Raw genomic sequence first — 10,000 nt, 5'->3', positions numbered from 1 at the left:
TTTAGCCTTTTTTTCCCTCTCCCACCCACAATCCCTCCTCCTGCGGGGATGGAGAACCAGGGGCCTGGGTGACATCCTCATGCGGGGATGGGGTACCAGGAGGCTGGGGAACATTTTCAACACTTTGGGGCATTTTTAAACACTTTGCTCTTTTTTTCCCCTCTCCCACCCACAATCCCTCCTCCTGCGGGGATGGAGAACCAGGGGCCTGGGTGACATCCTCATGCGGGGATGGGGTACCAGGAGGCCGGGGAACATTTTCAACACTTTGGGGCATTTTTAAACACTTTAGCCTTTTTTTCCCTCTCCCACCCACAATCCCTCCTCCTGCGGGGATGGAGAACCAGGGGCCTGGGTGACATCCTCATGCGGGGATGGGGTACCAGGAGGCCGGGGAACATTTTCAACACTTTGGGGCATTTTTAAACACTTTGCTCTTTTTCCCCCTCTCCCAACCAGGGGGCCTGGGGAGCCTCCTCCTGCGGGGATGGGGAACCAGGGGCCTGGGGAACATTTTCAACACTTTGGGGCATTTTTAAACACTTTGCTCTTTTTCCCCCTCTCCCAACCAGGGGGCCTGGGGAGCCTCCTCCTGCGGGGATGGGGAACCAGGGGCCTGGGGAACATTTTCAACACTTTGGGGCATTTTTAAACACTTTGCTCTTTTTCCCCCTCTCCCAACCAGGGGGCCTGGGGAGCCTCCTCCTGCGGGGATGGGGAACCAGGGGCCTGGGGAACATTTTCAACACTTTGGGGCATTTTTAAACACTTTGCTCTTTTTCCCCCTCTCCCAACCAGGGGGCCTGGGGAGCCTCCTCCTGCGGGGATGGGGAACCAGGGGCCTGGGGAACATTTTCAACACTTTGGGGCATTTTTAAACACTTTGCTCTTTTTCCCCCTCTCCCAACCAGGGGGCCTGGGGAGCCTCCTCCTGCGGGGATGGGGAACCAGGGGCCTGGGGAACATTTTCAACACTTTGGGGCATTTTTAAACACTTTGGTCTTTTTCCCCCCTCTCCCAACCAGGGGGCCTGGGGAGCCTCCTCCTGCGGGGATGGGGAACCAGGGGCCTGGGGAACATTTTCAACACTTTGGGGCATTTTTAAACACTTTGCTCTTTTTCCCCCTCTCCCAACCAGGGGGCCTGGGGAGCCTCCTCCTGCGGGGATGGGGAACCAGGGGCCTGGGGAACATTTTCAACACTTTGGGGCATTTTTAAACACTTTGCTCTTTTTCCCCCTCTCCCAACCAGGGGGCCTTGGGAGCCTCCTCCTGCGGGGATGGGGAACCAGGGGCCTGGGGAACATTTTCAACACTTTGGGGCATTTTTAAACACTTTGCTCTTTTTCCCCCTCTCCCAACCAGGGGGCCTGGGGAGCCTCCTCCTGCGGGGATGGGGAACCAGGGGCCTGGGGAACATTTTCAACACTTTGGGGCATTTTTAAACACTTTGCTCTTTTTCCCCCTCTCCCAACCAGGGGGCCTGGGGAGCCTCCTCCTGCGGGGATGGGGAACCAGGGGCCTGGGGAACATTTTCAACACTTTGGGGCATTTTTAAACACTTTGCTCTTTTTCCCCCTCTCCCAACCAGGGGGCCTTGGGAGCCTCCTCCTGCGGGGATGGGGAACCAGGGGCCTGGGGAACATTTTCAACACTTTGGGGCATTTTTAAACACTTTGCTCTTTTTCCCCCTCTCCCAACCAGGGGGCCTGGGGAGCCTCCTCCTGCGGGGATGGGGAACCAGGGGCCTGGGGAACATTATTCAACACTTTGGGGCATTTTTAAACACTTTGCTCTTTTTCCCCCTCTCCCAACCAGGGGGCCTGGGGAGCCTCCTCCTGCGGGCATGGAGAACCAGGGGGCCTGGGGAGCCTCCTCCTGCGGGGATGGAGAACCAGGGGGCCTGGGGAGCCTCCTCCTGCGGGGATGGAGAACCAGGGGGCCTGGGGAGCCTCCTCCTGCGGGGATGGAGAACCAGGGGCCTGGGGAGCCTCCTCCTGCGGGGATGGAGAACCAGGGGGCCTGGGGAGCCTCCTCCTGCGGGCATGGAGAACCAGGGGGCCTGGGGAGCCTCCTCCTGCGGGGATGGGGAACCAGGGGGCCTGGGGAGCCTCCTCCTGCGGTGATGGAGAACCAGGGGGCCTGGGGAGCCTCCTCCTGCGGGCATGGAGAACCAGGGGGCCTGGGGAGCCTCCTCCTGCGGGGATGGAGAACCAGGGCGCCTGGGGAGCCTCCTCCTGCGGGGATGGAGAACCAGGGGCCTGGGGAGCCTCCTCCTGCGGGGATGGAGAACCAAGGGGCCTGGGGAGCCTCCTCCTGCGGGCATGGAGAACATGGGGGCCTGGGGAGCCTCCTCCTGCGGGGATGGAGAACCAGGGGGCCTGGGGAGCCTCCTCCTGCGGGGATGGAGAACCAGGGGGCCTGGGGAGCCTCCTCCTGCGGGCATGGAGAACCAGGGGGCCTGGGGAGCCTCCTCCTGCGGGGATGGAGAACCAGGGGGCCTGGGGAGCCTCCTCCTGCGGTCATGGGGAACCAGGGGCCTGGGGAGCCTCCTCCTGCGGGCATGGAGAACCAGGGGGCCTGGGGAGCCTCCTCCTGCGGGGATGGGGAACCAGGGGGCCTGGGGAGCCTCCTCCTGCACCAGGGGGCCTGGGGAGCCTCCTCCTGCGGGGATGGGGAACCAGGGGGCCTGGGGAGCCTCCTCCTGCGGTGATGGGGAACCATGGGGCCTGGGGAGCCTCCTCCTGCGGGGATGGGGAACCAGGGGGCCTGGGGAGCCTCCTCCTGCGGGGATGGGGAACCAGGGGCCTGGGGAGCCTCCTCCTGCACCAGGGGGCCTGGGGAGCCTCCTCCTGCGGGGATGGGGAACCAGGGGGCCTGGGGAGCCTCCTCCTGCGGGGATGGGGAACCAGGGGCCTGGGGAGCCTCCTCCTGCACCAGGGGGCCTGGGGAGCCTCCTCCTGCGGGGATGGGGAACCAGGGGGCCTGGGGAGCCTCCTCCTGCGGGGATGGGGAACCAGGGGCCTGGGGAACATTTTCAACACTTTGGGGCATTTCACAAGCGCTTCCCTCGCTTACGGCCACACCACCCTGAATGAGCCCGATCTCGTCTGATCTCGGAAGCCAAGCAGGGTCGGGCCCAGTTAGTACTTGGATGGGAGACCGCCTGGGAATACTGGGTGCTGTAAGCATTTTTTTTTGCCATTATTTGTGGGTCAGAAAGTGAGAAAAGTGACCTAAAATAGAACCGGGACTAGGCGGCAGTTCCCCCCACCAGGCGGCGGCATTTGGGGCATTATTTGTGGGTCAGAAAGTGAGAAAAGTGACCTAAAATAGAACCGGGACTAGGCGGCAGTTCCCCCCACCAGGCGGCGGCATTTGGGGCATTATTTGTGGGTCAGAAAGTGAGAAAAGTGACTTAAAATAGAACCGGGACTAGGCGGCAGTTCCCCCCACCAGGCGGCGGCATTTGGGGCATTATTTGTGGGTCAGAAAGTGAGAAAAGTGACCTAAAATAGAACCGGGACTAGGCGGCAGTTCCCCCCACCAGGCGGCGGCATTTGGGGCATTATTTGTGGGTCAGAAAGTGAGAAAAGTGACCTAAAATAGAACCGGGACTAGGCGGCAGTTCCCCCCACCAGGCGGCGGCATTTGGGGCATTATTTGTGGGTCAGAAAGTGAGAAAAGTGACCTAAAATAGAACCGGGACTAGGCGGCAGTTCCCCCCACCAGGCGGCGGCATTTGGGGCATTATTTGTGGGTCAGAAAGTGAGAAAAGTGACCTAAAATAGAACCGGGACTAGGCGGCAGTTCCCCCCACCAGGCGGCGGCATTTGGGGCATTATTTGTGGGTCAGAAAGTGAGAAAAGTGACCTAAAATAGAACCGGGACTAGGCGGCAGTTCCCCCCACCAGGCGGCGGCATTTGGGGCATTATTTGTGGGTCAGAAAGTGAGAAAAGTGACCTAAAATAGAACCGGGACTAGGCGGCAGTTCCCCCCACCAGGCGGCGGCATTTGGGGCATTATTTGTGGGTCAGAAAGTGAGAAAAGTGACCTAAAATAGAACCGGGACTAGGCGGCAGTTCCCCCCACCAGGCGGCGGCATTTGGGGCATTATTTGTGGGTCAGAAAGTGAGAAAAGTGACCTAAAATAGAACCGGGACTAGGCGGCAGTTCCCCCCACCAGGCGGCGGCATTTGGGGCATTATTTGTGGGTCAGAAAGTGAGAAAAGTGACCTAAAATAGAACCGGGACTAGGCGGCAGTTCCCCCCACCAGGCGGCGGCATTTGGGGCATTATTTGTGGGTCAGAAAGTGAGAAAAGTGACCTAAAATAGAACCGGGACTAGGCGGCAGTTCCCCCCACCAGGCGGCGGCATTTGGGGCATTATTTGTGGGTCAGAAAGTGAGAAAAGTGACCTAAAATAGAACCGGGACTAGGCGGCAGTTCCCCCCACCAGGCGGCGGCATTTGGGGCATTATTTGTGGGTCAGAAAGTGAGAAAAGTGACCTAAAATAGAACCGGGACTAGGCGGCAGTTCCCCCCACCAGGCGGCGGCATTTGGGGCATTATTTGTGGGTCAGAAAGTGAGAAAAGTGACCTAAAATAGAACCGGGACTAGGCGGCAGTTCCCCCCACCAGGCGGCGGCATTTGGGGCATTATTTGTGGGTCAGAAAGTGAGAAAAGTGACCTAAAATAGAACCGGGACTAGGCGGCAGTTCCCCCCACCAGGCGGCGGCATTTGGGGCATTATTTGTGGGTCAGAAAGTGAGAAAAGTGACCTAAAATAGAACCGGGACTAGGCGGCAGTTCCCCCCACCAGGCGGCGGCATTTGGGGCATTATTTGTGGGTCAGAAAGTGAGAAAAGTGACCTAAAATAGAACCGGGACTAGGCGGCAGTTCCCCCCACCAGGCGGCGGCATTTGGGGCATTATTTGTGGGTCAGAAAGTGAGAAAAGTGACCTAAAATAGAACCGGGACTAGGCGGCAGTTCCCCCACCAGGTGGCGGCATTTGGGGACCCGTAGTGTGGGCAGAAAACTCACCAAAGTGACTTAAAATAGAACCGGTGCAGGCGGCATGTTCCCCCACCAGATGGCGGCATTTGGGGACCCGTAGTGTGGGTAGAAAACTCACCAAAGTGACTTAAAATAGAACCGGTGCAGGCGGCATGTTCCCCCACCAGATGGCGGCATTTGGGGACCCGTAGTGTGGGTAGAAAACTCACCAAAGTGACTTAAAATAGAACCGGTGCAGGCGGCATGTTCCCCCACCAGATGGCGGCATTTGGGGACCCGTAGTGTGGGTAGAAAACTCACCAAAGTGACTTAAAATAGAACCGGTGCAGGCGGCATGTTCCCCCACCAGATGGCGGCATTTGGGGACCCGTAGTGTGGGCAGAAAACTCACCAAAGTGACTTAAAATAGAACCGGTGCAGGCGGCATGTTCCCCCACCAGATGGCGGCATTTGGGGACCCGTAGTGTGGGCAGAAAACTCACCAAAGTGACTTAAAATAGAACCGGTGCAGGCGGCATGTTCCCCCACCAGATGGCGGCATTTGGGGACCCGTAGTGTGGGTAGAAAATTCACCAAAGTGACTTAAAATAGAACCGGTGCAGGCGGCATGTTCCCCCACCAGATGGCGGCATTTGGGGACCCGTAGTGTGGGCAGAAAACTCACCAAAGTGACTTAAAATAGAACCGGTGCAGGCGGCATGTTCCCCCACCAGATGGCGGCATTTGGGGACCCGTAGTGTGGGCAGAAAACTCACCAAAGTGACTTAAAATAGAACCGGTGCAGGCGGCATGTTCCCCCACCAGATGGCGGCATTTGGGGACCTGCAGTGTGGGTAGAAAACTCACCAAAGTGTCCTAAAATAGAACCGGGACCAGGGGGCCTCTTCCCCCACCAGGTGGCGGGCTTGGGGGGCTTGGTTTCCGGGTAGAAAACTCACCAAAGTGTCCTAAAATAGAACCAGGACCAGGGGGCATGTTCCCCCACCAGGCGGCGGGCTTGGGGGGCTTGGTTTGCGGGTAGAAAACTCACCAAAGTGTCCTAAAATAGAACCGGGAACAGGGGGCCTCTTCCCCCACCAGGCGGCGGGCTTGGGGGGCTTGGTTTGCGGGTAGAAAACTCACCAAAGTGTCCTAAAATAGAACCGGGACCAGGGGGCATGTTCCCCCACCAGGCGGCGGGCTTGGGGGGCTTGGTTTGCGGGTAGAAAACTCACCAAAGTGTCCTAAAATAGAACCGGGACCAGGGGGCCTCTTCCCCCACCAGGCGGCGGGCTTGGGGGGGCTTGGTTTGCGGGTAGAAAACTCACCAAAGTGACCTAAAATAGAACCGGGCTAGGCGGCATGTTCCCCCACCAGGCGGCGGGCTTGGGGGGCTTGGTTTGCGGGTAGAAAACTCACCAAAGTGTCCTAAAATAGAACCGGGACCAGGGGGCATCTTCCCCCACCAGGCGGCGGGCTTGGGGGGCTTGGTTTGCGGGTAGAAAACTCACCAAAGTGTCCTAAAATAGAACCGGGACCAGGGGGCCTCTTCCCCCACCAGGCGGCGGGCTTGGGGGGCTTGGTTTGCGGGTAGAAAACTCACCAAAGTGACCTAAAATAGAACCGGGCCAGGCGGCATGCTCCCCCACCAGGCGGCGGGCTTGGGGGGCTTGGTTTGCGGGTAGAAAACTCACCAAAGTATCGGCAAAATAGAACCAGGGAAGGGGGGGATGTCGGTCACAAGGTGCCCGAGTCAGAGAACCAGGAAAACGGACATAAATCCAGAAAACCTCGGTGTCTGACTGCTCCTCAAAAAGTGGTCTTTTTGATGTCACGAGCGCAACCACCTAGAGGTTAATGGGGAGGGATGGTGTGAGCGCAAACGGATTTTTCCTAAGTGTGACTGCTCCTCAAAAAGTGGTCTTTTTGATGTCACGAGCGCAACCACCTAGAGGTTAATGGGGAGGGATGGTGTGAGCGCAAACGGATTTTTCCTAAGTGTGACTGCTCCTCAAAAAGTGGTCTTTTTGATGTCACGAGCGCAACCACCTAGAGGTTAATAGGGAGCGAGTACAACAGGGGAGGGAGTGAATGGGCTCGGACTGTGGCCGAGCCTGGTGCCTCAAAATCGGACAAGGTTGGACTGGAAGCCCGCTGAGAACTCTGGTTCTTTTGCCAGACGAAACGAATTTTTTCCGAGTGTGACTGCTCTGCAAAAAGTGGTCTTTTTGATGTCACGAGCGCAACCACCTAGAGGTTAATGGGGAGGGAGTGGAAAAAACGACAAAGTGTTGAGCTCCGGACCGGGATGGCGGGCGACTCGAGCGGTCATGCCCGACTTTGAGACACTTTGTCGCGGTCATGCGAGCGACCTCCACTGCTCCCCGGAGGTGCCCCGGACCGGGTTGGCGGGTGACTCGAGCGGTCGTGCCCGACTTTGAGACACTTTGTCGCGGTCATGCGGGCGTCCTCCGCCGGTCCCCGGAGGTGCCCCGGACCGGGTTGGCGGGTGACTCGAGCGGTCATGCCCGACTTTGAGACACTTTGTCGCGGTCATGCGGGCGTCCTCCGCCGGTCCCTGGAGGTGCCCCGGACCGGGTTGGCGGGTGACTCGAGCGGTCGTGCCCGACTTTGAGACACTTTGTCGCGGTCATGCGGGCGTCCTCCGCCGGTCCCTGGAGGTGCCCCGGACCGGGTTGGCGGGTGACTCGAGCGGTCGTGCCCGACTTTGAGACACTTTGTCGCGGTCATGCGGGCGTCCTCCGCCGGTCCCCGGAGGTGCCCCGGACCGGGTTGGCGGGTGACTCGAGCGGTCATGCCCGACTTTGAGACACTTTGTCGCGGTCATGCGGGCCTCCTCCGCCGGTCCCTGGAGGTGCCCCGGACCGGGTTGGCGGGTGACTCGAACGGTCATGCCCGACTTTGAGACACTTTGTCGCGGTCATGCGGGCGTCCTCCGCCGGTCCCTGGAGGTGCCCCGGACCGGGTTGGCGGGTGACTCGAGCGGTCGTGCCCGACTTTGAGACACTTTGTCGCGGTCATGCGAGCGACCTCCGCCGGTCCCCGGAGGTTCCCCGGACCGGGTTGGCGGGTGACTCGAACGGTCGTGCCCGACTTTGAGACACTTTGTCGCGGTCATGCGGGCGTCCTCCGCCGGTCCCTGGAGGTGCCCCGGACCGGGTTGGCGGGTGACTCGAGCGGTCGTGCCCGACTTTGAGACACTTTGTCGCGGTCATGCGGGCGTCCTCCGCCGGTCCCTGGAGGTGCCCCGGACCGGGTTGGCGGGTGACTCGAGCGGTCATGCCCGACTTTGAGACACTTTGTCGCGGTCATGCGGGCGTCCTCCGCCGGTCCCTGGAGGTGCCCCGGACCGGGTTGGCGGGTGACTCGAGCGGTCATGCCCGACTTTGAGACACTTTGTCGCGGTCATGCGGGCGTCCTCCGCCGGTCCCTGGAGGTGCCCCGGACCGGGTTGGCGGGTGACTCGAGCGGTCGTGCCCGACTTTGAGACACTTTGTCGCGGTCATGCGGGCGTCCTCCGCCGGTCCCTGGAGGTGCCCCGGACCGGGTTGGCGGGTGACTCGAGCGGTCATGCCCGACTTTGAGACACTTTGCCGCGGTCATGCGGGCGACCTCCGCCGGTCCCTGGAGGTGCCCCGGACCGGGTTGGCGGGTGACTCGAGCGGTCGTGCCCGACTTTGAGACACTTTGCCGCGGTCATGCGGGCGACCTCCGCCGGTCCCTGGATGGCGGGCTCCAGTGAGGTCGGCGGGGGAAGGCTCGGGCTGAGGCCGACTTCGGTGCCTCAAAGTCGGACAAGGTTGGATTGGAAGTCCGCTGTGTTGAGGACCAGTGGCATTCGGTGGTGGAACGCTCAGAACTTGGCCGACATCGGTGCCTCAACGTCGGACAAGGTTGGAGTGGATGACCGCTGATAACTCTGGTTCTTTTGCCAGACGAAAGAAATTTTTCCCGAGTGTGACTGCTCTGAAAAAAGTGGTCTTTTTGATGTCACGAGCGCAACCACCTAGAGGTTAATAGGGAGGCACCATAACAGGAGAGGGAGTGAAAAGGCTCGGAGGGTGGCCGAGCCTGGTGCCTCAAAATCGGACAAGGTTGGAGTGGATGACCGCTGAAAACTCTGGTTCTTTTGCCAGACGAAAGAAATTTTTCCCGAGTGTGACTGCTCTGCAAAAAGTGGTCTTTTTGATGTCACGAGCGCAACCACCTAGAGGTTAATAGGGAGGCACCATAACAGGAGAGGGAGTGAAAAGGCTCGGAGGGTGGCCGAGCCTGGTGCCTCAAAATCGGACAAGGTTGGAGTGGATGACCGCTGAAAACTCTGGTTCTTTTGCCAGACGAAAGAAATTTTTTCCGAGTGTGACTGCTCCTCAAAAAGTGGTCTTTTTGATGTCACGAGCGCAACCACCTAGAGGTTAATAGGGAGGCACCATAACAGGAGAGGGAGTGAAAAGGCTCGGAGGGTGGCCGAGCCTGGTGCCTCAAAGTCGGACAAGGTTGGAGTGGATGACCGCTGAAAACTCTGGTTCTTTTGCCAGACGAAAGAAATTTTTTCCGAGTGTGACTGCTCTGCAAAAAGTGGTCTTTTTGATGTCACGAGCGCAACCACCTAGAGGTTAATAGGGAGGCACCATAACAGGAGAGGGAGTGAAAAGGCTCGGAGGGTGGCCGAGCCTGGTGCCTCAAAATCGGACAAGGTTGGAGTGGATGACCGCTGAAAACTCTGGTTCTTTTGCCAGACGAAAGAAATTTTTTTCCGAGTGTGACTGCTCTGCAAAAAGTGGTCTTTTTGATGTCACGAGCGCAACCACCTAGAGGTTAATAGGGAGGCACCATAACAGGAGAGGGAGTGAAAAGGCTCGGAGGGTGGCCGAGCCTGGTGCCTCAAAATCGGACAAGGTTGGAGTGGATGACCGCTGAAAACTCTGGTTCTTTTGCCTGACGAAAGAAATTTTTTCCGAGTGTGACTGCTCTGCAAAAA

At 59.0% G+C, this 10,000-nt stretch overlaps 1 non-coding gene across 1 annotated transcript; it reads left to right on the top strand.

Moving 5' to 3' along the window:
• Nucleotides 1-3,071: 3,071 nt before the first annotated feature.
• LOC148058292 (5S ribosomal RNA) lies at nucleotides 3,072-3,190 on the top strand. Its single transcript, XR_015709997.1, has one exon. It is a non-coding gene; the product is annotated as a 5S ribosomal RNA (ribosomal RNA).
• Nucleotides 3,191-10,000: the final 6,810 nt, after the last annotated feature.

This window comes from Callionymus lyra, unplaced genomic scaffold (genome assembly GCF_982586985.1).
Source record: "Callionymus lyra unplaced genomic scaffold, fCalLyr1.hap1.1 HAP1_SCAFFOLD_120, whole genome shotgun sequence".
NCBI lineage: Eukaryota > Metazoa > Chordata > Actinopteri > Syngnathiformes > Callionymidae > Callionymus > Callionymus lyra.
The sequence above is the reverse complement of the archived record's forward strand: the minus strand, read 5'-3'. Positions and strand labels throughout refer to the sequence as shown.